The sequence below is a fragment of the Suricata suricatta genome, chromosome 16 (genome assembly GCF_006229205.1).
Source record: "Suricata suricatta isolate VVHF042 chromosome 16, meerkat_22Aug2017_6uvM2_HiC, whole genome shotgun sequence".
Classification (NCBI taxonomy): domain Eukaryota; kingdom Metazoa; phylum Chordata; class Mammalia; order Carnivora; family Herpestidae; genus Suricata; species Suricata suricatta.
The window spans coordinates 20,471,498-20,497,060 of NC_043715.1; the positions used below are offsets into that span (position 1 = coordinate 20,471,498).

Here is a 25,563-nt window from a genome sequence, read left to right on the forward strand (position 1 = left end):
TCGACAGGCGCTGTGTGCAATAACAATTTTTTCTGAAATGGTGGGAATATCATCTGGAGGCAGAGAACGGTTTAAGTTTTGCATTCAGAGAAGTACTCCTCGTGTAACTTTCTGTTGTTAAACTACTGTCCAATCAGTCATTAATTTGCTAATTCAGATGTATTTAAATCTTCAATATGTCTTGTGTCCATTCTCCAAACCACGACAAATGCCCTTGTTCAAAGAGATCTTTAACCATCTTTCCTATTCCAGATTCATCCATTGAAATGCTGCTACTAGATTAAAATTTTATAATAAAATGCAGCTAATCTTGGGCTTCCTTAGCCCAAAATTACTTCAAAGCTTCCTGTTGGCTAACAAAGAATTTCAACTCCTCTGATCACTTTGCCAAATGCTTCATAATCTGGTTCATGTTTTCCTATTATCACCCCCATGCATTTCCTCCTTTGTACTTTATACTCTGGCAGTCCTAAAATATTCTCAGTGTCCTGCCTGCATCAAATATATTTTTAGTCTACAAAGATCCTGAAGGAACCAGGTTTCAATCAAAGTACCTAACAAACTCTCTGATACTGACTAGATAATTTTTCACTTATTTTTTCTCTTAAAATTTTACTACTAAAATATTAAAATTCACAGCCATTAATAACTTAAATAAGAAAATATCTGTAACATTTTACTGAAAGCATACCTACTACAGAAGCAATCTCATATACAATAGGAGACTAGGTCTAGTTTGGGCGGGCATCATTATAGTGTTAGCAGCCTAACTAATGTTACCCTCTTGTCACACTGCCATACTGTCATAGTTGTTGACAGGGCTGACATTCAAACCTTGGGATACAGGAAAACAAAGTGAGAAGCCTATTGTTTTAATTTTGAGCATTGTGACTCTGGTTGTTTATTTGTTAGGATTTGATTATTGTTTCTGCAGACACAGAAAGTTGTTTGATTTGGTTTTCCTTAAACTAAAAATGACATTAGCTGCCCATTTATTGATGATCCAAATGTAGGATACCATAGTGATTCAATCATTATCAAGCCCAGGAGGAGTGGAGAAGTCAACTACTGCCCAGAGGCAGGAGGAATTTCTTGCATGCAAATCATAGTTGCCTTTTGCTCCATTGTCTGGTGTTGCATGTGGCCATGGTAATGAGCAAGGGAATAAGATCACTAAAACTTAGGTGATGTATGTATGATATTTCTCTTCTTTAGGGTTTGCTGCAAAGGGTCCCAAATTCTATTTGGACTTAGAAAAGAGTTTCCCTGGTTACAAATCTAGGGTGTTTAAGTGTCATAGAGGCATTTAGAGTGACAGATGTCAAGAACATATGTGCAGTCTTTTGTGAGACAGATTTGAAACAGGAGGTTATAAAATACCAGTTTGGCTTCAGAGCTCCCCATTTCTTCTTGATTATCTATATGCTATTCTACCAGTCTGGAATAGCCAGTCCTGTTTCAATCCTGGCACATTTCTAGTAAGCCTTTGAGCATCAACTGAACTCCATTCGCTTCCTTACAAAGACACTGTTTTATCCTCTACTATGTCTTTATAGCATCAAGAGATCAATAATCTTATTCCTCATCTTTACATTTGGAGAGCCTTGCATAGTTTTCTGGCATGTAGCAGATACTCAATGTGCACATTAAATAAATTCTAGAATTACTCACTAAATACACAAGTGAGCTAAAGAATGAATTAGTGAAGATGAGTGAAAACAATTTCTCCTACTCTAGTGCTATGAGGAAGAGAAGGCAATTAGCATAAATACAACAAATCTTGAGTAAGTTTATAAGAGATAACTGGGATCTCCCTAATCAATGTTTAATTGTTTAGGAATAAGTAACTGAACAGTTAAAGTAAATAAATTAAGCAGAAGAGAAGCACACAAAGACTGACCAGGAGAATCTCCCATTGTCAGTCTCTGGGTGGTCCTGAACAAAATGTTTCTGAGCCTTCCTCAGGTCATGTTCTAGGTTATTGGCTAAGCACAAGAATAATACATGTGCAAACACGGAGTATATATGGTTTCTGTGCTGGAGAGGTGGTTGGTAAGGTTCAGCTCAAATTAAGAATAGGGGGAAATAAGTAAAGTCTGAAGTCAAGGTTCATTCATGTATGTCTTTCTAGGATGTGTCCACCAGCCAAGAAATGCAGGCCCTTGAACTGAAGTCATAAAATCAGGATAGATGAAAAGAAGGGACCCAGAAATAAAAGGCTGAGAACTATACTAAGAGCCAAACAACTTATTTCTGGCATGTAGAGTTTTGCTAACTTCTTATTTAAATGCCTCCCTAGTGTCTCTGTAGGGTATCCCATAGAAGCTTCTAGGTTTAAAAATAATAGATTTGCTAACAATTTTAGTTTCAAAATCAGGCAAAGCAGACAGACTCAGAGGCAGAAGAGTTTTAATATTGATTATACCACTAACTGAGTTTTCTCCTTTGAAAAAATCATTTCATCCCATTAAAACCCATTAACTTCACCTGAAAAACAAAACAGGGTAGTGTGATTAGATTAGATTACAGCAATGATTAATGATAGCAATAACAGCTAGCATTTATGTGGGGTTTCCTAAATGACAAGGACTACACTAAGAGTTTCACATCGATTACTTAAAATAGTCCTTAGTATAACCCTTTGAATCTGGTCCTTATTTAGTATGGTCATTTTATAGATGAAGAAATCGAAGTTCAGGGTAACACTGCAATTTTGGCTAAGGAGTTTCTAACATTGGAGCCCACAACTTTCTTCAGGATAGACTCTGAGAACACTAACCATCTATTTTGTGTTTCTTAAAAAAATCCTATTCAATTATTCTGATTCATTATCCACATCAATATATTGTTCATCCTTTGACTTATTTTTCAACTTGTTTTTGTTTTGTTTTGTTTTGTTAATTTTTTTTGTTTTATTTATTTTTGATACTGAGAGAGACAGAGCATGAGAGGGGGAGGGTCAGAGAGAGAAGGAGACAAAGAACTGGAAGCAGGCTCCAGGCTCTGAGCTAGCTGTCAGCACAGAGCCCGATGTGGGGCTCGAACCCACGAACCTGAGATCTGACCTGAGCCGAAGCCGGAGGCTCAACCGACTGAGCCACCCAGGCGCCCCTGTTTTTGTTTTAAAAGTAGGGACTCTACATATACCTTTTGGTATACGTAGAAGTACCTAGTCACATCTCAGAAGTAGCACTGAGAAATGCCCACTTGAGTGGCTTGATGACAAAGTAGTTACATTCTTATTATATTCACAAATTTTGCTAACATTTCTTTTTAGCCAAACAAAGAAATTATTGATAAATATATTAATTATAATCAAATAATAGAAATATGGATATTTTATTTTAAATATAGTTTATTGTCAAAGTTGGTTTCCATATAACACCCAGTGCTCATCCCAACAAGGGCCCTCCTTGAGTATGAAGATTTTAACCCAGGTATATTTTTTTGCCAATATAACATAAATATGTTTTTAAATACTTCAAATGTTATACATTATGCAGGGGTACCTGGGTGGCTCAGGAAGTTAAGTGTCTGGCTTTTGGTTTCTGCTCAAGTTATGGTCTCACAGTTCACAGGATAGAGCCCTGCATAGGGCCAGGGGCTGGCAATGCAAAGCCTGCTTGGGATCCTCTCTCTCCCTCTATCCCTGCTGCTCCCGTGCTACCCCCTCTTCTAAAAATAAATAAACTTAAAAACTATATACATTATGAAGAAAAGAATAATTTGCATCAGGGCAGTGCAGACAACTAAGTTTATGGTATTTAATGCCAAGGCAAACAGGCAGCAGCAATTAGAATCTTTATCAAAGGTCTTCCAAAAAGTTAGTTTTAATCCAGGCCTACTTCTGGTTCAGAAACTTCAAATGTAGATTTCCAGGAATGGATTAGAAGAAAACTATTTAAATCAGATGAAACTGGTCCATTCTGGATGTCTGAGCCAAACTGCTTGGCATTCAGTAGACAGATAGCAAGATGGTGATGGTGCTTAGAAAACCAAGTCCTTTGAGGAATTATCGGAGGAAGTTTAAGTTTTTACCTCCGGGAAGAGACAGAAGTGTTGAAGTAGGCTCTGGAAAACCAGAGACAGAAAAAAATAATATGGAAATTTGTGCACTGCATGATGCATCGTATTAGAGTGGGGTTTTTCAAGCTTAGCATCACTGATATTTGGAGTGGGAAAATTCTTTGTTGTAGGTGCTGTCCTGTGCAGCAGCAAACCTACCTCTACCCACTAGACGCCAAGAACACCCCACACCCAGCTGTGACAGCACTTTGGCAAATTTCACTGCAGGGAGGGCAAAATTTTTCACAGTGCCTGCCAATTTAGAGGCTGAATTTCTGATTCCTCACTAATTCTGAAGCAACATGTATCAATATGTTAAATTTGGTATGATGTGCAGGATTTGTTTCAAACTAATAATGTGCTTACTTTACTATCCTTCCTCCTTTTGTGTTTTTTAAAAAATATTCCATAATAAAAACTGGCATTCATTTTAATCGGTTTATAAAACTGTCTCGACTACTGCAAAATAATCGATTCAGGACAGAACGTACTTTGTGTAATCCTTAACAAAGTAACACTAATGTAATTAGCAATAAAAAAATGGGATGTGGGTAAAAAGTTTCAGAGTGCTAATTATCTTATTTGCATAAAAGGGAGTCAATCCATGGTGCCTTAAACATGTAGGGAAAATAATGAGTCTAACCTCTTAATGATTTTAATAATGTATTTTCTTAATTTCTTAGGGATTTTTAAATAAATTAGATTCCTTAATGTGGAAAAAAAAACAACTTAAGTGTAGCAATTCTGAAAGCTTTTCTTCAGCCTATTTTCTCTTAAATTCAAGTAGAATAAGTGAAGTTCATTTATTTAAAATCCTAATAGGAGTAAATATCTATTTAGCTATTTTTGCATCCGTCCATTCATTTTTCTATCTTCCTTTTTGTCCTTCCAATCACTCATCCATCATTTTTCATTTTAACCATCCACCCCCTCCCATTCACCTTTCTGTTAATATAGATGTTTATATACAACTTTTATTCTTCTCTCTTAGGCTAGGCCCCGAAATCCCTTATTTCTTATCATATCAAAAGCCAGAAACACATTTGGAAGCCCATGTCCTCCCTTAAAGTCCCCCATTTCATATAATTTTGGCTTTGCAACCTGACACACTCAACTTGCCTGATTTAAGTTTGGTTTTCCAGATACATTTTTTATTTCCTGACTTTGAAGAAGTTTAGAAAGTTAATGGTAAAAAATAATCTTAAGAATCACTTAAGTACCAGACCATGACACTCCAGGCCTGGCCTTTCAAATGTAAGAAGATGCTGTCAATCCCTTGAGGGTGAACATTTTGCACTTAGAAGGTACAAATGACTGAGTAAAAGAGTGTAGGAGTACATAGAGGGATATATATTTTATGCATTTATTATGTATGTTCTGTCTCACAGCCAAAGTGATTTGAGGCAGCCTCTGTGTCTGGCTGATAGGCATGGAAAAAGGAAACACTAATTTTAGACATCTCCTCTTTTAGGGATTGCATCTAACATTGGCCTGTATCAATTAAACTCTGGATGTGTGGGAAATTATGGAAGAGAGTCCCTTAAGAAATTCTTTATTTAATCACTTAGGCAAAAAATGATGTTTTTAAATGGGAGTTAACATTGATAGTTAATTCATACTATTTTTTCCAGATGGCCATACAATCTGAGGCATATCTATCAGGGAGACCCATGGAATATGGCATCTGATGGCTTCCTTGCTTCATTTCAGTGTGTAATCAAGTCTACCCTTATTCCATTTCCTTTGGATTTTTCAGTTGGCTTTTATTGGGTGGAAGCAATGTATTCCAGCTCTCCTGCATCCCTCTTTTATAAACTCATTCTTCTTGGGTATGAACAAAAGTAGAGAAATAAATAAGGGATTTAGGTTTTATAGAAACAGAGAAGTTAGATCAACATGATATAAGCAAACCTTCTTAAAAATCTGTCCTCTCCAAATGGAAGATTACTTCAACCAAAGCTTGAGTGGTATGTCATAGACAGGAAAGCACTGTGGTATTACAGTACCAAATATGGTATTAGGATGCCTCCATTTATGCAAACTACCTTGGAAGAGCAATTTGCTCTTGATGATGGAATACCCTGGCCATAGGCAAAACTCATACACACACACACACACACACACACACACACACCAAAGAAAAGCACCTGCTTGCATAAGAAAATAGTGCAATCAGTGTTTGCTATAGACAGAAGAAAAATAGGAGATGAACCTGAGAAGAAAAGAAGTAAATGAGTATTTTAGAAGTCTGGAGCCAATAAACTTAGATGACCAGTGAAAATGTTCCAAGGCCAGGTGGTCTCAAAATATTAGAAGCAGGAATGTCTATTATTTTCTTTTTTACATTTTTAGTCTTATGAGATTACCTGATTCTAATGTTCCCAAACCTTCAAGAAAAATACCTTACACACAAAGCATTCCATGGCAGAAGTATTTGGGGGTAAAGAACAGAATTGCTTTCTCGAGGGTCAAACTAGTGCTAAAAATAGGACAGTTACATGAAGAAGAATGAGGATTTCTCTCAATCAGTTGAAGAAAGAAATTAGAAGTGGAAAGGAAAAATTCAATCAAATCCATAAATGGTCAGAGAGGGACAGAGATATAAATTCTCAAAAGGTAGGTAACACCCCAATCCTGTTTTGGTTCAATATCAAAGGACTGTGTGACATAACTGATCTCTGAATTATACACTGAATACCATATAGATCTTTTATAAATGTAAATAAGAGAAAAACTAGATCATCATACTGAATCAGAAACATTACTGGGTGAAATTTAGAAAGCATGGATTTTAATTGAGACCCTGCCATCAATTTTCTCATTGACTGTGGCAAAATTATGCATCTTCCATGATCTCCAGCTGTAAAATGGGACGATGTAACTAGGTGTTTCTTCAAGTCTTTTGAATTCTTACAGGCATTCTGGAATGTGTCAACTGTAGTTAACTCTTAATATGACACAATCAGTCTGCCATTCACAGGTTACTACTCCCTTTCAGTATTACTTTCATAAATATTTTGTTTTTTATAGTACTGATATTCATCACAGAGCAGTCATGAAACATGTGTTGTGAAGTAATATTGTTTTTCTCTTATAGTAGAATTGGATCAGGCTATGAAAGTGATCTCTAAGTGAGTAAATCTGATATAAAGGCATATAATCCTGTGTGCTGCATTACCTCCTAGCCATCATATCTGTGTGGAGGTGAGGGAGTTTTTTGGACAATGGCCAACCTCAGACGTTGGGAGCTGAACAGCTTGCCTCTACTTTAAAGACATCTCACTAGGACACATGTCTGGATGATACCCTTTCCTCTTTTACAGCCACAACTGTCTAATAAAGTGGCACTTTCTGTAGGCTAGCTCAGCAAATTCTCCTCATTTAAAAAAGATCAATCTCCTGGCTGGATTTACCTTTCTTTCAAAGACTGTAATTTGATTGTTTTCATGCTGTGAATTGATAGATGAAGCATTCAGAGGGGCACTGTGATTCTGAGTGCAAGTGGAAGACTCTAATGGTCCTGTCTTTGTCTGATAGGAGAAAACTATTAATTAGCTTTCTTTTCCATCCTGGTTTCTTTTTCTGAATTCATGAGAAGTTTAAAAATGGTAAACAGATGCAATATCTGTTCCTACACTATGTCTTAGAGCTCCGTTGCTTGCTAGAAAGCAGTACTGTGGAATGGTCAAGGGAAGGAACAAAAAAATTTGGTATCAAACAAATGTAGGTTATGTCTGGTTCTGTTATCAGCTGTGTGACCTTGGGCAAAGGCTTAGCCTCTTAAACTCAGTTTCTGGAATAGCAAATCAGACACAATTATGGCACTTGCTTCAAAGTGTAGTTTAGAAGATCAGATTAAATAATATATGAACAGTGTTCAGAACAGTGCCTGCCACAGCATGACCCTCAATTAACACTAGTTACCATAATTTTTTTTTCCTTTCTGGTTTTATGTGGATGCCACTGGCCTATACAGTCAAATTATAATATGGCATCAAAATGTTTGACCTAGAGACACCCTTCAATACAGTCTACTTTCCCTCAGCCAGCTATCTTATTTCCCATCTCCTAGTCAGACGCCCCAAGGTGAGTCAGGAACTTACTGCCTAGAGTCAATTACATGGTTGACATGAAATACTAGGTTGTCTGATTTTCCAACATGCAGGTCTTATGGAAGTATTTATTCTCATGCAGAAGTCCTAGTCCATATAATGTAGTACAAAATATAGACCTCTCCAAATACATTTTTATCTATTCAGATCCAACTAGTATCTACTGTATTAACATCTGAATGCCATTCCTTAGGTAAATAAAATATTTCATATGCCTAAATACTGTCGTTAAAACTTCTCAGTTCCTATAACAAATAATTAGTCCTCTCAAGAACTATTTCTCTATTTCAATAATTATGCTTACTGTATTTTAATGAAACTGTGTCTTTAACAAGGCTGTCTGATCTTGGTATTCTTCAAATCATGAGTGACACTCTATTACCCTTGAATCATCTTTGCTAATGTCCACTGTATCCTAGGTGCTAGGTCAATGGTAGCTTAACATAGGTTTTGCCGGCTATCTGGAAGTAGATGCTTCCTATGAAAACTTTTATAAACTGAAATGGCATCAAGTGAAAAAGCTCTTACCATTAGTTTACAGGGAAAACTTTCTGAGTGTTCCCAGACCGCAAAAATAACCTCTCTTAGGCTTTTCTGATATCTTAGGACACATCTTGCTAACAGACCCACAAAATAAATTGAGATAAAGCAAAGATGCTTACAGACAAGTTCAAAGCTATGGCAGCTTGATGCTGAGATGCTGAGTGTAGTTGCCAGGGAAGGAGCTTAGCGGTGCACCTCTTACTGCTTAGAGCATCTCTATAATGGCTTGCTGCAAAACTAGACATTATTTTATTTATTTATTTATTTATTTATTTATTTATTTATTTATTTATTGCTTTTTGCCTTGCCCTGTAAAAGCAAAAATCCTCTTTGGACTTGTTTTTTCTTAGTGAAAGCAGGTACTAATACAGGTCTTTAATAAAAATCAAGTGGCATACTGAAGACTTTTGAAAAGCAGGGATACCTGTACACCAGAGGTGAACTTAACCTAGCTATAGAATTCTTAACTCAGAAACCTCAAGTCTTTCAGTTTTTATTCAGTTCACTACTTACTTCTAGGCCCTTTATGTTCTACATAGTGTGATTAAAGAAAAGACACTGTGGATGCTTTTTGTTTGGAGAAGAAATCAACAAAAAGATATCTTTGCATAGGAAGCAAGGTAAAATTACTGAACCACTGAATTCTTGAGCAGGAAGATACCTTATACTTTTTCCCCAATATTTCTTATACTAATAAAATTAGGATCAAGTACTACTGGGTCAGAGTATATTTATCTAAGGCCCAAGATTGTGCATTTAACATGCCCACTCGGTGATTCCTTATGCAAAAAAAGTTAGAGAATTACTTCATTTACACATACTCATGATACAAAGACATGAATGAGACCCAGGAGCAAGAAGATGCTTGTCTAAGATTACCTTCCTCAAACTCTTTATTCTAAGCAATACTTGTTTTTTTTTCTTTTTTAATTTGAATTACAGTTGACCTATAATGCTATATTTCTTGTGTTCACATAGTGATTTGGCAGTTCTGTAAATTATATAATGCTAACCATATAAGTGTAGCTGCGATCTGTCACCATATAACATATTATAATACTGTTGACTGTTTTCTCTATGCTGTACTTTTCAACCTCATGACTTATTTATTTTATAACTGGATGTTTGTACCTCTTTTTTTTTATATTTTATTTAGTTTTGAGAGACGGAGAGAGACAGAGTGTGAACAGGGTAAGGGCAGAGAGAGAAAGAGACACAGAATCTGAAGCAGCCTCTAGGCTCTGAGCTAGTGGTCAGCATAGAGCCCGACACAGGGCTCGAACCCACGAACCATGAAATCACGACCTGAACTGAAGTCAGATGCTCAACTGACTGAACCACCCAGGTGCCCCAAGTACCTCTTAATCTCCTTTACCAATTTCATCCATCCTCCTCTAGCCTCCTTCTGGCAACCACAAGTGTAGTCTCAGTATTTATGAGGCTATTTCTGTGTGTGTGTGTGTGTGTGTGTGTGTGCGCGCGCGCACATTTTAGATTCCACATATAAGTGAAATTATATGGTATCTTTCTCTTTCTGACTTATTTCATTCAGCATAATACCCTCTAGGTTCATCCATGTTGTCTACAAATGGTGACATCTCATTCTTTTTTATGGTTGAGTAATATTCCATTGTGTGTGTACACATGCACACATATAATATATATTATACATATACATACTACACACATATAATATATATTATACATATACATTATACATATATATGCATATATATATGATCCATCCATCTATAGATGGATACTTGGATTGGTTGCATATCTTGGTTATTGTAAATAATGCTGTAATAAACATAGGGGTACAAAGGTTTTTTAATTTAGTGTTTTAATTTTTAAAACTTTTTTAACATTAATTCATTTTTTATGAGATGAGAGAGACAGACAGGCAGACAGAATCTGAAGCAGGTTCCAGGCTCTGAGCTTTCAGCACAGAGCCCAATGTGGGCTCGAACTCACAAACATTGAGATCATGACCTGAGCTTAATTCAGACACTTAACCAACTGAGTCACCAAGGCACCCCTTGTGTTTTCATTTTTGAGGCCAATATCCAGCAGTAGAATTGCTGCATCATGTGGTATTTCTATTTATAACTTTTTTTAAAATGTCTTTATTTTGAGAGAGAGGCAGAGAGCGAGTGGGGGAGGGTCAGAGAGGGAAACATGGAATCTGAATCAGGCTCCAGGCTCTGAGCTATCAGCACAGAGCCCGATGCGGGGCTTAAACCCATGGACTGTGATATCATGACCTGAGGCAAAGTCAGACACCCAACCGACTGAGCCACCCAGGTGCCCCTCTATTTTTAGCTTTTACATGAAACTCTATACTGTTTATCATAGTGACTGCACCAATTCCCATCCTCAGAACTGTTTAGATAAAACGTGGCCAACAGGAAACCTAAAACTGTTCCACCTTGTCATGTCAATTGCTTAGTGTGAGCTGATCATCAGATCACATGGTCTGTACCTAAAACATCAGGGAAGACTTCTTATTTATTCTTTCGTAGGATATGAAGTCCATCACAGAATTCAGCATTTTGTAGTTATTTGTTTAGGTTTAGAATCAGTATCTTTAAAGGGATCTCTCTCTCTCTCTCTCTCTCTCTCTGTGTCACACACACACACACACACACACACACACACACACACACACTTCAAAGTTTGGGAATAAAAAGTAAAATTTTGTTATTGGATTATGTCCTGTCTTTATCAGTCAGACCAATTTGCTCGTAAATCTTTGGATAATTGGCTCTGCTGTGTCCTAACTCTGTGAAACCCAGCTCTCTACAGAGCTGCTTTATACAATGTGACCTCCCCGAGGATATTTCTCTGAGTTTTGCTCTTACATGTTCTCTAAAACTTTTCAGCCTAAAAATAATTATAAGAACTGATGGCTAGTCAGAAAATGTGGACTTGAACTGCTCATCATAAAATCATTTTTTTAGGAACAATTCTTTTGATTGCAAGGTTTAAACAGCACACGGCAAATTGATGAGTACCAAATACACATTTCAGAATCAGACTTCTTCCCAGACCTGTCTCCAGGAAATCTAAACCTCAGGGCAAAGAAGACATTACCTCCCCTTCAAGACTTTACTCATTTTATTTTATTTTATTTTATTTTATTTGGCAGAGTCATTTTCTAGAACACATATGTGATCTGCCATCTTCCTTTCCTCTTCCTCTTTCCTCTCTCTTTTCCTTCTTTTCCTTTTTCTTCATTTTGCATTATTCCTTCCTCCTTTCAGTGCTCCCTATAATTTTAAGCATGAAGTTTAAGCTCTTTACTTCTATTTTTGAGGGAAAATTAATATAATATAAAATTAACCATTTAAAATGCTCAATTTATAGGCATTTAGTACATCCACAGTATTGAGCAAATATTACCTCTACTAACTCCAACATATTTCCATGACTCAAAAAGGAAATGCTATGTCCATAAAACAATTACTCCCTATTTACCCTCTCACTTCGGCTCCTGCAAACAGCAATCTGTCTTCTCTATGGAATTACTTATTATAGATCTTTCATATAAATGGGATCATGTTCTATAGGACCTTCTGTGTCTGGCTTCTTTTACTGAATATAATATTTTTGAAGTTTATCTATACTGTAGCATCCTGTACATTGCTACATTTTTCTGGCTGAATAATATTCCTCTGTATGTACATGCTACAATTTGTGAACCTATTCATCCATTGATGGACATCTGAGTTGTTGCCATATTTTAACTAGTATGAGTTAGCACTGCTATGAATATGTGCATTCCCCTCCTTGAGTATCTGTTTTCAATTACTTTGAGTCTATACTTAGCAGTGAATTTGCTGAATAATGTGGTAATTTTATGATTAACTCTTTGAGGAACTGCCAAACTGTATTCCATAGCAGATGAACCATATTCTACTCCCACCAGCAAGGTACAAGTGTTCTAATATCTCCACATCCTCCCCATTTTATTTCTTCCATCCCTTCTTTTTCTCTTCCTTTCTTTTCTTTCTTCTTTCTTCTTCCCTTCCTTCCTTTCCTTCCTTTTCTTCCCTTCCTTCCATTCCTTTCCTTCTTCCCCTCATTTCCCTTCTCTCTCTCCCCCCACCCCTTCCTCCCTTCCTCTAGTATGATCACCCTATGTTGTTTCCTCTTCCTGGGACATATTCGCTTATATTTCCTCTGACAATTATTAGTTCTTTAAAATGCTTCTCAGATATCAATTTATGTTACATCTTCTCTTTTAGGTTTGGACTGGTTTTCTTTCTAGAAATCACGATATCCCCCTTTACTTAATCATACCATCTTGTTTATGCCAAGTTTAAACTCTTTCCTTTACGGAACCACACCTCCCAAATCTTACCTTAGCATGGTCATCTTTAACACTCTAAGCATCTACATAACATTTGCAGGAGGTTCAAAATCTGAATGTGGCTTACACTGCTCTGACTGTTCTAACCCTGAGTCTCTTATCCTTTCCCACATTTATACAATTCCCATTTTCTTTCCTTGCCCTTTTCTTTCTCTCTCTCCTAATTTTCCATTTGCCCCTTTCCTCTCCTCTCATCTCTTACCTCTCAGTCTGCCACCACTCACTTGCCATCTCACTCAATGGTTCTCTCTTGTGCCATCTCTGATCCTCTCCTCAACATACACTCCGTTTTAGTTCTTCCAATGCCCTTTGTCCCTCTAGTCACCCCTATTTCCTAAACTAAGAAGGCCCTCCCCCATGCTACCCCCTATACAGTTGACTGTCTCAACATGGGCTACCTAAGGGATGCCTCTCCTGAAATCTTAGACTAATTCCCTTCTGATATTCTTTCTCCTAATTTGCATCAACTCATTTTTAAAATCCTCTTTTCAGAAAAATCTAGACATTAGGCTGCAGCCAAAATGTAACGAGGTACACAGTTTCCTTCCCTATAAGGCAAATGTGTTGTGAGATCCAGAGTACCACACTGAGCATACTGAAATAAAACTATAACCAAATGATATAACATGCCTCACACGTGCTCTGCAAAGTAGTAAGGTGAAATACAAATGCCAGATTTTACGGTCATTATCTCCTGACTCTGTTCATCCAATTACTCTTCACAGGTACATGGTAAAGTCAGTGTCTCTTCAATGGCAGCATGGGGATACCCCATTAATAATATCACATCAATAATAAGGTTAAAATCCTAATTTCTATTCATTTGACCTCTACTAAACACATCACCAACTATTTATGGATGCTTCTAAAGAGAAACGAAGAAATGTATAATTATTGAAGACAGTTAAAAGTTTAGTACATCAGTGATACCATTCAAATAACTTTTGAAAAACAGTTTTGTCTAAGAAGTCATTCATTTAGCTTATGGATATTTGTGATAAGTACAATATGAAACTCTTAGAGAAACTATAAAACAAATGATAAAAGGGATTTGTATTAAGGGTCTGGGAAACAATAATCTGAAAACATACAAAGAAGACTCAAGTGGTGCATACGGATCACCGTCCCTCCCCTGTCCCTCCCTCCCTGTGTGTGCTGCCCTAAATCTTTGTCAGCAGTATCTAGAAATGAGATCAATGTCACTCTTAAGCAGAAAACTGCATCACATTGTTCTTCCACAGACCTGGTGGCATTTCAAAAAATTGTTTGCCTCCATAATGGTTATTCCTGTCATAGCTGTCACATAGTGAATGAGAAGGTGACAACAAACTAAGGCATCATATGTTTTTGCCTTTTATGCAGTTGATTATTTATGATTTTTATTTGTTATTATTTTTAATGATAATTTCCAGTCTATTAGTCTACCCCCAAACAGTGTTATCTCTCAGTGACGATAAATACAGAAAATTATAGGAACTCATATAGGCCAAACGTTTCTCCCAGATTATACTAAAACTGCCTAATGAAGGAAGTAGTTATATGCAGAGACCATTGATGGTGAAGTCAGTTACAATGTTCCATTAAACTTCAAGTAAGTCAGGATGGTACAAACCATGAACTCTATTTATGTAAGTGTTTAAGGTGAACTTTAATAAGTTATAACCCAAAGTTTACACCCCTTCCATCTAACTCCCAAGCATGCCATACTGGAGAGTCCAATAAAGTCTTAATAAACATCATTTGTTGAACAAAATCTAAATCTAAAATCTATTATACTGAAACAGGATTATAGATACTTAAAGTAATAGCAAGACTTTTGAAATAAACAGGTGATGGATGGGTGCTGAGTTATATATATCTTTTCCTTTTTTAAAAATTTATTTTTTAACACTTATTTACTTTTAAGAAAGAGAAAGAGTGGGGAGGGGACAGAGAGAGAGGAAGACACAGAATCCAAAGCAGGCTCCAGGCTCTGAGCTGTCAGCACAGAGCCCAATGCAGGGCTCAAACCAGGAGCTGTGAGATCATGGACCTGGGCTGAAGTGGGACACTTAACCGACTGAGCCACCCAGGAGCCCCTATGTATTTCTTTTCTGATCCACTGCCATCCACATCTCAGATGTTAAAGGAGTCGGCAATGTGGAGCTACCACATTACATACTAGTGACAAAAACCATGCACATCACTTCACCATCCAATGACATATTATTTAGGGAGTTATCAATAAGTAAGTCTCTTTGGAGTAAATTCGAGACAATTTTCACTTTCCCATTATGCCACTGAGAAAAGGCACTGGCACTTGAATTTAATATCTAGGGATATTTTCAAAGGTTTAATTTCATTTCAGAAAGAAAACATGCCAATGATTCACCAAAATACTTGATCCACTGTCTCTTGCACATGGGCATGCAATGTTCATTTGGGAAAAAAAGAAAACAAACAAAACAAAAAAACCTCCATGGCAATGTGTTTGGATCCATTATAAAGCAAACAGATGTAAAACTGGGTAGCTGTGGATACCTTTTTATTGGATTAAAACAATGCAAACTGCACACTGTGTCTAAATGTTTAATATAAACATTTGCACTGAATATATTTGCAGATCAACAGCTGCTCAAACAAAAGCAGCAAATCTAATGGATTTCATAGTTGAAACTCCCAATCAGAATGGAGTTCACATTCACCACTCACAGCTTATTCAGTTGTTCTTGCGTACTGGTCTTTGGAACACAATGATTATCTACTCTTAATCACCTTCCAAGGAGCAATCAAAACGAAGTTACTTGCTCCTGTTTCCAGACCAAATGAAGTGCAAGGCAATTAATTTTATTCCCCAAACTCCAATTATTACTACTGATATGAAATAATGCCTTACTATCATAATGCAATTATGCAGTGTGTTCCCATTTCGACTGAATATATACCAAAACATTTCAAAGGCAGCTGAATTCTCTATTCCTGTTCTAGGTACAATTTAAAGCATTTCAGTTAAGGGTACTTACAAACCCTTGGGGATCATGAATTGAACATCTTCTTTTGTGATGGATCAAGAATTCCATGAACTAAAGTGATTCATAATTTTAGGAGAATTTTCATCTTAGACAAGGAAGCTGGTGTGGGAGCCAGTCACTTAGTAGGTACAGAGAGCACATGTATCTTGGTTTAGTTATATTACATTTTACTACTCATTGTGCACATAATAACCTTAGGAACATGATGACAATCAAGTTTCTTTGTAAAAAGTGAGGGCCAACTGTTAATGCCAGTGATAAACATTAGAAGAAAATCAAGACCTCTCCACAAGTAATGATACTCCAAAAGAAATAGGAGTACCTTTACCTTCAGCAACCCACCGCATCTCACTGCAATAGGGGGGGATATACACTATTGCAGTATTAATTGCGTTAGTTATTTGTAAAGGTAGCACAGTATATTTCTCATAAATGGCAAAGTCCTAATGCGTAACATTAAATGAAAGTATAATTATTCAGTTTTATATAACATCCCTTTGGGGATGATTTTTGGATCTGGCTATTCTTACGGCCTAGTCACAGGAGAAGGATATTAAGTTAGACTCTTACAGAAGGTACAATGCAGTAACTCTTTTCTGTTTTCTCAATATTTTTAAGTTGTAAAACTTAACATTTTAGAAGTGATTAATTTTACTCCCTTGGGTTTCACCTATATGCCATCTTATTCAGAATGCAGTTCATGCATTTACCCCAAAATATTTTGTGTCCATTTCCTCTATTTGATCTATGGACAAATCTTTCTTGGAATGTACTTTCTTTCTTGGAATAAATATTGATGAAACAGTCTACATAATAAACATGTACAACTTTATGACACCTTTATTCTAATCCCAAAAATTAAGAAATTCCACACCCACCCTGCTGCTGAAGTTCTTTCTCTGACAGCCTTATATTTTTTGAGAAAGTATTCTTACAAAGACTCCTACAATTGCTTTATCTTTATGTTCAATCCTCTTGTCCACTTTGAGTCTACCTTTCAAAATGCTGACAAAATATTTCTCCTAGATTACCATTTTGTATCGTGGAATTTCCCAGCTCACAAATTTTAATGGCCCTATAGTGCCGACTCTCAGAAATTCAGGCAGTTGGCTGTTGTTACTTGCTTTGTTTAAAATAAAAATCAATCTCTTCAAATTATTTAAGCTCAAATGTCATTGGCACTATGAAGCGGGGAGGATCAGAAACTGCAATTCATACTTACCTCTTCCCCCTTGGCGTTGTGCCAGATGCCTTTTAGATACCATCAGGTGATCTTCCTGATAACCTTGAGGTGTGGAGGACAGGGTTAGGACACAGCCAGTTTACCTGTCAGTGTCATCATTATGGTTTGAGCTAGCCTCTTCGACTCCAGAAGTGGTGTGTTTATGTGAATAAGAGCAAAGGAAAAAAAAAGAAAAGGTGCATGGAGATTCACGGATAAGGGAGGTTGCTGGGGGTATGAGACCTGCATGCTCTCTTCTCCCACAGTGCTACCGTAGAGGCCCTGTGGATTGTACCGTTGAAGACCACCCATGCAACACCACGCCTACACACGCAAATGACTCTGTTTCATTTTCAGCTTACATCAAACCCAGTTCTACCTCATCTCTTGGAGTGTAGGCCTCAGATGGCTGGCTAACTCTGGACTGCCAGTAACTCCCAGAGATTTGGTCTTTGCCCAATAAGTAGGTGCTACTGAGAGCAACTAATATTACTTCAGAGGTCAATGCATATTGGCATTCTAAATAAATATCTGCTTATTTTTTATAGTTTACTATGCTTACTCAGATCCTTGTCTAGACATGATAACCAGAAGGAAAGCAATTTCATAGTATGTATTTATAGATATTAGTCATTCATTATTTCATTTTCTCACAACATTTAAGTTGATATCACATGGCAGGATTTTTTCCATAAGCTTGGGGCTCTAAAGGTGGGACATTCCCTACATCAAATAATCCATCGACATAATCGAAATTAGTGATTTTGAAGCTACTCTCCTTTGGAGTATTAGAGGTTCAACAAAATGCCTCGATATTTGTCCTTTGCTTTTTTTTAAATTTATAAATATCAAAAAATAAATATATACCAAATGAAAACAAAAAGAAAGATAAATGGAACTATATCTATGGGGTGGAAAATTATATAATCATGAGTAATGCTCACAAATTCTCATTATATGGGAATTTGTATGCATTAAGTTAATATTATAAAATATATAACTATGCCTATATATAAATTTTATATTATATATGAACATATACATAAAAAGGAAATTATATATAAACTATATGAAATTATTAACAATGATCTCTGTGATAGACCATGAATGAATTACTTGTAGGTATTTTGTCTTAATTTTTCAAATTCCATAAATCATAATATATTTACTTTATGAAAAGCAAAGAATTATAAAAATATAATAATAAAAATAATCTATTCTGCCTTCTTGTGTACACAAACTCTCATTTTTTTTTTTAATGTTTTATTTGTTTATTTTGAGAGAAAGAGAGGGAATGGCAGAGAAAGAGGAGAGAGAGAATCCCAAGCAGGCTCCATGCTGTTAGCACCGAGTCTGCCGTGGGGCTCGATCCCACAAACCATGGACAATGACCTGGGCCAAAATCGACTCAGCCACCCAGGAGCCTCCCAACTCTCACTATTCTTAATAAGTACCACCCACATAACTATGTACATTTTTGTCCAGTTTTTTTGAGATATATTAACAATTATAACTTCATATACTTATGGTATACAACAAAATATATAGAAACAGTGAAATGATTATCATAACCAAATTAGCTAACACATATAGCACCTCACATAGATGACACTGTTTGTGGTGAGAACTTTTAAGATCTTTCCTAGCATATTTCAAGTACAGAATATAGTAAAATTAGCTAAAATCACAACACACATTAGATCCCAAGAAGTCTCTATCCTTTGAACACTATATCCCCATTTCTCCCATCAACCCCTGGAAACCACCATTCTAATTATTTCTATTTTTTTGGATCCAAGTGTATGCCTTCCTCTGTCTTATGTTACCCAACATAATGCCCTCAGGACTTGTCCATGTTATTGCAAATAGCAGAATTTCCTTTTTCTCATAACTGAATAACATTCAATGGCATATATGTGTGTGTGTGTTTGTGTGTATGAATGTTATATATATATATATATATATATATAACACATTTTTTTAAAATTTTTTAAAAAATAGTTTATTGTCAAATTGGTTTACATACAACACCCAGTGATCTTTCCCATAAGTGCCCTCCACCATCACCACCACCTCTTCTCCCCCTCCCCCTTCCCCTTCAACCCTCAGTTCATTTTCAGCATTCAATAGTCTTTCAAGTTTTGCATCCCTCTCTCTCCCCAACTCTTTTTCCCTCTTCCCCTCCCGCAGGTCTCCATTAGGTTTCTCCTGTTTTCCTGTTAGACCTATGAGTGCAAACATATGTTTGCACATTTTCTTTATCCATCCATCAATGGACAGTTACAGTGTTTCCATATCTTCACTACTGTGAATAACATTGCAATAAACATGATAGTGTACATATCTCTTTGAGATTCTGCTTCCAATTCCTAGAGCATATTGTGGGTTGTTGATGGTTTCCTTTATTGCATTGAAGCTTTTTTACTTTGATATAGCCCTGCTTGCCTATTTTTGCTCTTGTTGCCTGTGTTTTTGGTGTCATATCTAAAAAATAATTTCCAAGACAAATGTCAAACTTTCTCCCAATGTTTCACATCTTACAAATAAGTATTTGATGTAGGTTTTGTGAGTTGTGTAAGACAGGGTCCATCTTTATTCTTTAGCTTGTAGTTATAATTTTCCAATACCTCTTATTGAAGGGACTATGCTTTTCCCATTGTGTATTCTGGGCACTTGCTAAAGATCAGTTGATCACATATAGGGGGGTTTATTTTGGGGGTCTCTATTCTGTCCCACTAATCTATGGGTCTATTTTATGCCAGTACCATACCATTCTAATTACTATCTCTTTATAGTATAGTTTGAAATCAGGAAGTGTGATGCCTCCAGATTTGTTCCTCTTTTTCAGGATTGCTTTGGCTATTTAGGGTCTTTTGTGATTCCAGACAAACTTTTGAATTTTTTTTCTAGTTCTGAGAAAACTGTCCTTAGGATTTTGATGCGGATAGCATTAAATCTGTAGATCACTTTGTGTAGTATGGGCATTTTCACAATACAAATTCTTCTACTACATGAACACAGAGGATCTTTCCATTTATTTGTGTCTTATTCACTTTCTTTCATCCATGTTTTATAATTGCATTATATATATCTTTCACTTCCTTGGCTAAATGTATTCCTAAATATCTTATTATTTTTGATGGCCTTGTAAATAGGAATGTTTCCTTAATTTCTTTTACAGTTTGTTGTCAATGTGTAGAAATACAATTGATTTCTGCATGTTGGTTTTCTTTCCTGTACATTACTGAATTCACTTATTAGTTCTCTCGGGTAGGGTATGCCACTGGTTGGACTGTGAAATTGAGTGGATCCATAGGTTGGATTCCATAATTACTAATGGTTAAGTGGAGCCCCAGGCTATGCTTTCCAGAAGCTTGCTGCCACTGGCTGGAATGTGCCTTCAGGCAAGGCTGCAGGGTGGTCTCTGCAATTGATCAGAACCACAGGCTATTCTCTACAGTCCATCAGGATCACTGGCTCAGTTCTCCTCGAGGCAGTGCTGCTGACTGTTCTCCCTCATAGGTTCAGGTTACTACCAGGATGTCAGTCCAGCAGATCTGCTGGGCAGGGTTGCTGATAGACTGGAAGCTGTATCCTTCAGCTGGGTGGTGGTAAGGGCTAGGCTCCATGATTTGACTGATCAGATGGGGTCACTGTCTGGGCAGTCTGGGCCCTCAAAGCTTCAGGATGTGCTTCTTAGTTTGGTGGAATCAGTGTTAGCTCTTTGCCTAACCAGAGCCTCACACTGAGCTCTGCAATAGGACAGGGTTGCTCTCTGAATGGGCAGGGCCAGAGGCTGTATGTTCTGCAGCTGGGCAGGGTCTCTGACTTGGCTCCCTGTCTGGGTGGGACCAACAGCTGTGCTCTGCTGCTGGGCTAGACTGCTGGCCAGAAACCAGAGCCAGGCAGAACTGCCAGCTGTGCTCTTTAGCAAAATAGGGTCACAGGCCTGGCTCCATGGGTGGGCCAAATGGCTGGTTGGGCTCACTGGTCAGGTGCTACTGCCAGCAGGGATGCAGTGTGACTACTGGTCACTGTGAGTCTTTCCCCTCCCTTCTTTGTTCTTAGCTCAACCTAGGTATTCTAGCCTTGCCATTTCCTCCTTGCTCCCCATGAAAAAGAACTGGACAGACCTCTTAGGAAGTACCTTGAAATGTTGTGGAAGCTGGATATCCACTTGGGGCTCTGTTCCCTGCTGGAGAAACTGTTGGCCCAGGGAGTCCCTCATAGTGTGGCATTGTGTCACCCTCATGAAGGGTGGATGCAAAGTGAAACTGTTCCCTGTACTCTTCTCATGTGGCTTTTCTTGTATATTGTGGTCAAAGGGGATCCTTGACCTTTACCTTGGGTTCTGGGATTTTCAAAAAGTCACTATTTGTGGATAACAGCTTGTTGCTCTTTCTGTGACTGATAGCTATAGCCAGGGATCTCCTATTCTATCACCTTGTTGACATTCCAGTCAGTATGTATATTTTAGTTGGATACATAGCCAAGCAGACATTATTATTATGATTATGATAGAAATAAAAGTATTTGTAGTCAAACACAGAAAAGGCAGCACTAGCAGAAACAGCATAGATAAATATCTTTTTTGAGGGAGAATGTATACAATTCACTATTTTCAAGCAACTAAGAATCCCTTAGAAAAATCAAGCAACATTTAGACCAAGAACATGATGGAAATAATGAAGAAATGACTGAAGCTTATCAGTCTATTAAGGAAGATGGAGGAAGACACTTTCTTCCACTGTGAACCTGGCAGAGCTCATCGCTCATGACATACTGGACAGCAAACTAAAGACAACCATAGCATGCCCAATTTGCAGAATGCCCTTAGTCATGCACGGGTTCTCTAGCAGTTACTAAGAGTTAGCTATTAGAAGTAGCAGTCCATTCCCTTCCCCTTGTCAGCCCTAATAGTTTAACAGTGAATGGACATGATTTTAAAGATTTCTTTAAGACAGTGAATGAACTGAACTTCTGTTAAGCAATAAAAAAGATGATCATGGATGAAATAAGAAAATACACTGAAGCAGTCTTAAAGATAACTTGCAGACCCGGAAAAGGTGAAGTGCTTCCTCCTTGTGGTTTGTTAACATAGTTCCCGAGACATGACCACAGCACCAGCCACCTTTTATTTACCCAGGCTTTGCTCCACTGTACATGCTCAGGGACTGAAAAGCGATTTTCCAATGCGTCACAGACAGTAGCCATTTGGAAGTACTGCTAGGAAAAGAAAGGGGTATAACTGACAACGTATTTCACATGTCCTTAGAGCTTTATACTTATAAGACATTGCTCTATAAGACTTATAAGACAATGCAAACTCATTATTTCCATTTTTGTCTAATAATTTTAGATGTGGCTTAATTACTCTAGATTTGAAGAGATGTTCCATTATAACATCTTAAAGTAAATCTTTCTCCCTTCATGTCAAAGGTGACGGTAATAACATTGATTGAAAACCTATTATGTGTCAGAGTTTTATGAGTTTGCTCTTTCCAGCCTCACAACCATTCCTTGGGATTCACGTTATTTTAAAGAAACATGGCATCCAGGGAGAGGATGAGGATCAAGAACACATCATATGTAGGTCTTACTGATGAGATATGAAACCAGTTGCCTCTGATGCTAAATTGAATAGACTTTCAACCATATCATGCTGCCAGAGTCAGGGTAAAATGTGTATTACAAGAATAATTTTTAAAATAAAGTCTCATGTGTGAATTATATGACTTTTCACAATCAAAACATGATTTTTATACTGGCATTTTAATGTGAACTTTCTCAATTTATCAAATAATTAACACCTTACAGGCTCAAGTCAACTGTTGACCATTGAGTAAATCTTATCTCAAGGTAATTTATATGGTTTATCTTGGGTATGATGCACCATCAAACCATATTTAAATTCAAGTTCTCCCTAATTATAGAAATCAGTATCTGAGAGAGAGAAAGAGAGAGAGAGAGAATGAATATGAATAATGGTACTTCTTTATTTATAGGACAATCAAAATAAGGTAAACCTGATCAGAAAAGATGATGTAGGAGGTATTAGGTTATCATACTAATGTCCTGAACTTAGACCAGTCACACAAGTTTAAAATTCATCTTTGCCACTACTTGGGTATCCTCAGAAGACTCAGTTAAACTTACTGAGCTTCAGTTTCCTCACCTGAAAAGTAGAAGTAATAATGGCTAATTGGCAAGGTTGTTACAAGTGAAAAAAAAAAAAAAAAGGTATAGCAGAATAAAGGATTCACAGCAGGTGCAGAACTATGTTAATAAAATATTCAAAGTGAAGTTCAATTAAAAATCCATGAAAATCTTCCTTGATTATATCTTTGTGTTTCACTCAACACATTTTTGTTGACTGTCTACCTTTATGAAGCCTAGTGGTCTACTAGAGCTACTAGCATAAAATACTGCAGACTTAGTGGCTTAAACAACACAAATTTATTTCTCAACGTTATAGAAGCTAGAAGACCAAAATTAAGATTTTTGGCTGGTTTGGTTTCTCCTGAGGCCTCTCTCTCCTTGCTTTGCAAATATCCACCTTCTTGCTGTGGATAGACCTCCTATAGTCTTTCCTCTGTGCACACCTATCTGGTGTCTTCTCCTCTTCTTATGAGGACACCAGTCAGATGGGACCGGGGCCCATTTATATAAACATCATTTAAATTTAATTACCATTTTCAAGTCCCTATATCCATACAGGGTCACATTCTGAGATACTGAAATTTAAGACTTCAATCTCTGCATTTTTTCAGGGACACAATTTGATCCATAACACCAAGCATTAGGGTAGAGGATTGAATAGAATTATGTACAAAATGGATGTTCCCCCCTCGTGGAATTTTAGTCTGGTGGAAGTACAGATGAACTACAAGGCCATCATAACATGATGTCATACATTTCTGTAGGGGAATCACAGGGTGAGTGAAAGCAGTGAGTTGGACCAGTTTGTGGGTCAAGAGAAGGCAGCTATGCAATTTCTTCTACATTGACAACATATTTAGAAATAGAAATCAGCTTTGCAAAGGTAAGAGAGATATAGGGTACTCCTGGCACAGACGACAATGAGTACAAAGCCCTAGAATTCAGAATATGCATTTAAGAAACTGAGGAGAGGCAGAAGGTTAAGAGAAGAGAAAAGAAGAGTAGGCAGAGGTAAAAAAAAAAAAAGCATGGCACAGTCATAATAGTCCTTTCAAGCTAAATCAGGGCCTTTGACTTTATCCTAAGGGCACTGAGAACCTTGTAAAAATATATGAGATAAGAGGGACATATTACCAAGTTTGTATTTTAGAAAGACTTCTGATCTTAGAAAATGGGGCTGAGAGACAAAAATGAAATCAGAGGCCAGTTATGAAATTGTTCCAGTATGCCCACCACAATGACCTAGAACATGAACATATCAAAAGGTATGAAACAAGTCGATAAATTTGTGAGCTACTTGTAAGAATTCATACCTGGACTGCATCAGTGGTGAGAGAGATTATGTAAGATCTAAGATGTCAGTCAAGGTCTGGATTTGAACATATCAGTGGGCAGTAGTCATACTGCCTGGAAGGGAGGACTGAAATAAATGCCGGGGGAATGATACATTTTGTTTGAGATGTACTGTTTTTCAAATAGATATATAATTGGAGATGACAAGGATACATTACATTCTCTAGTGGGGTTGCTGCTCTGTACAGTTTACTAGACCACTTTCAACCAAATTCAGCTCTATTATTTGTAAGGTAAAATTCATTCATGTTAACTCTTAATTTTATAAGACACAACTAATTACCACTAGCTTTCTTTTACCGTCTTTAGAGAAATGGTGGATGATAAGAGGCAACCAGTTTAACCTTTTTGTCCATTATTTCATTGCTTTATGAATTAATCTTCAGGTAATAGTTCTGTTCAGCTTAAAATAGGTCATGGGCCAGAGTATATGGCTCATGTTAGGGACTCATTAGTGGATGGATGAATAAACAATGGATGAATGTATAAGCAAAATGTGCTATACACCAATCATAGAATAGCATTCAGCTTTAAAAAGAAATGCATCATCAGGGAAACACAAATCAAAACCACACTGAGATACCACCTCACACCAGTCAGAGTGGCTAAAATGAACAAATCAAAAGACTACAGATGTTGGAGAGGGTGTGGAGAGACGGGCACCCTCCTACACGGTTGGTGGCAATGTAAACTGGTGCAGCCGCTCTGGAAAACAGTGTGGAGGTT

General features: G+C 37.1%; 1 long non-coding RNA gene across 1 annotated transcript in view; it reads right to left on the reverse strand.

Annotated features, from left to right (window-relative positions):
- Positions 1 to 22,441: 22,441 nt before the first annotated feature.
- LOC115280623 overlaps positions 22,442 to 25,563 on the reverse strand; it is a 15,725-nt gene continuing 12,603 nt past the window's right edge. Inside the window, exon 2 of the long non-coding RNA XR_003903859.1 lies at positions 22,442 to 22,551. This is a non-coding gene — a long non-coding RNA (uncharacterized LOC115280623). The remainder of the gene's footprint in view (positions 22,552 to 25,563) is intronic.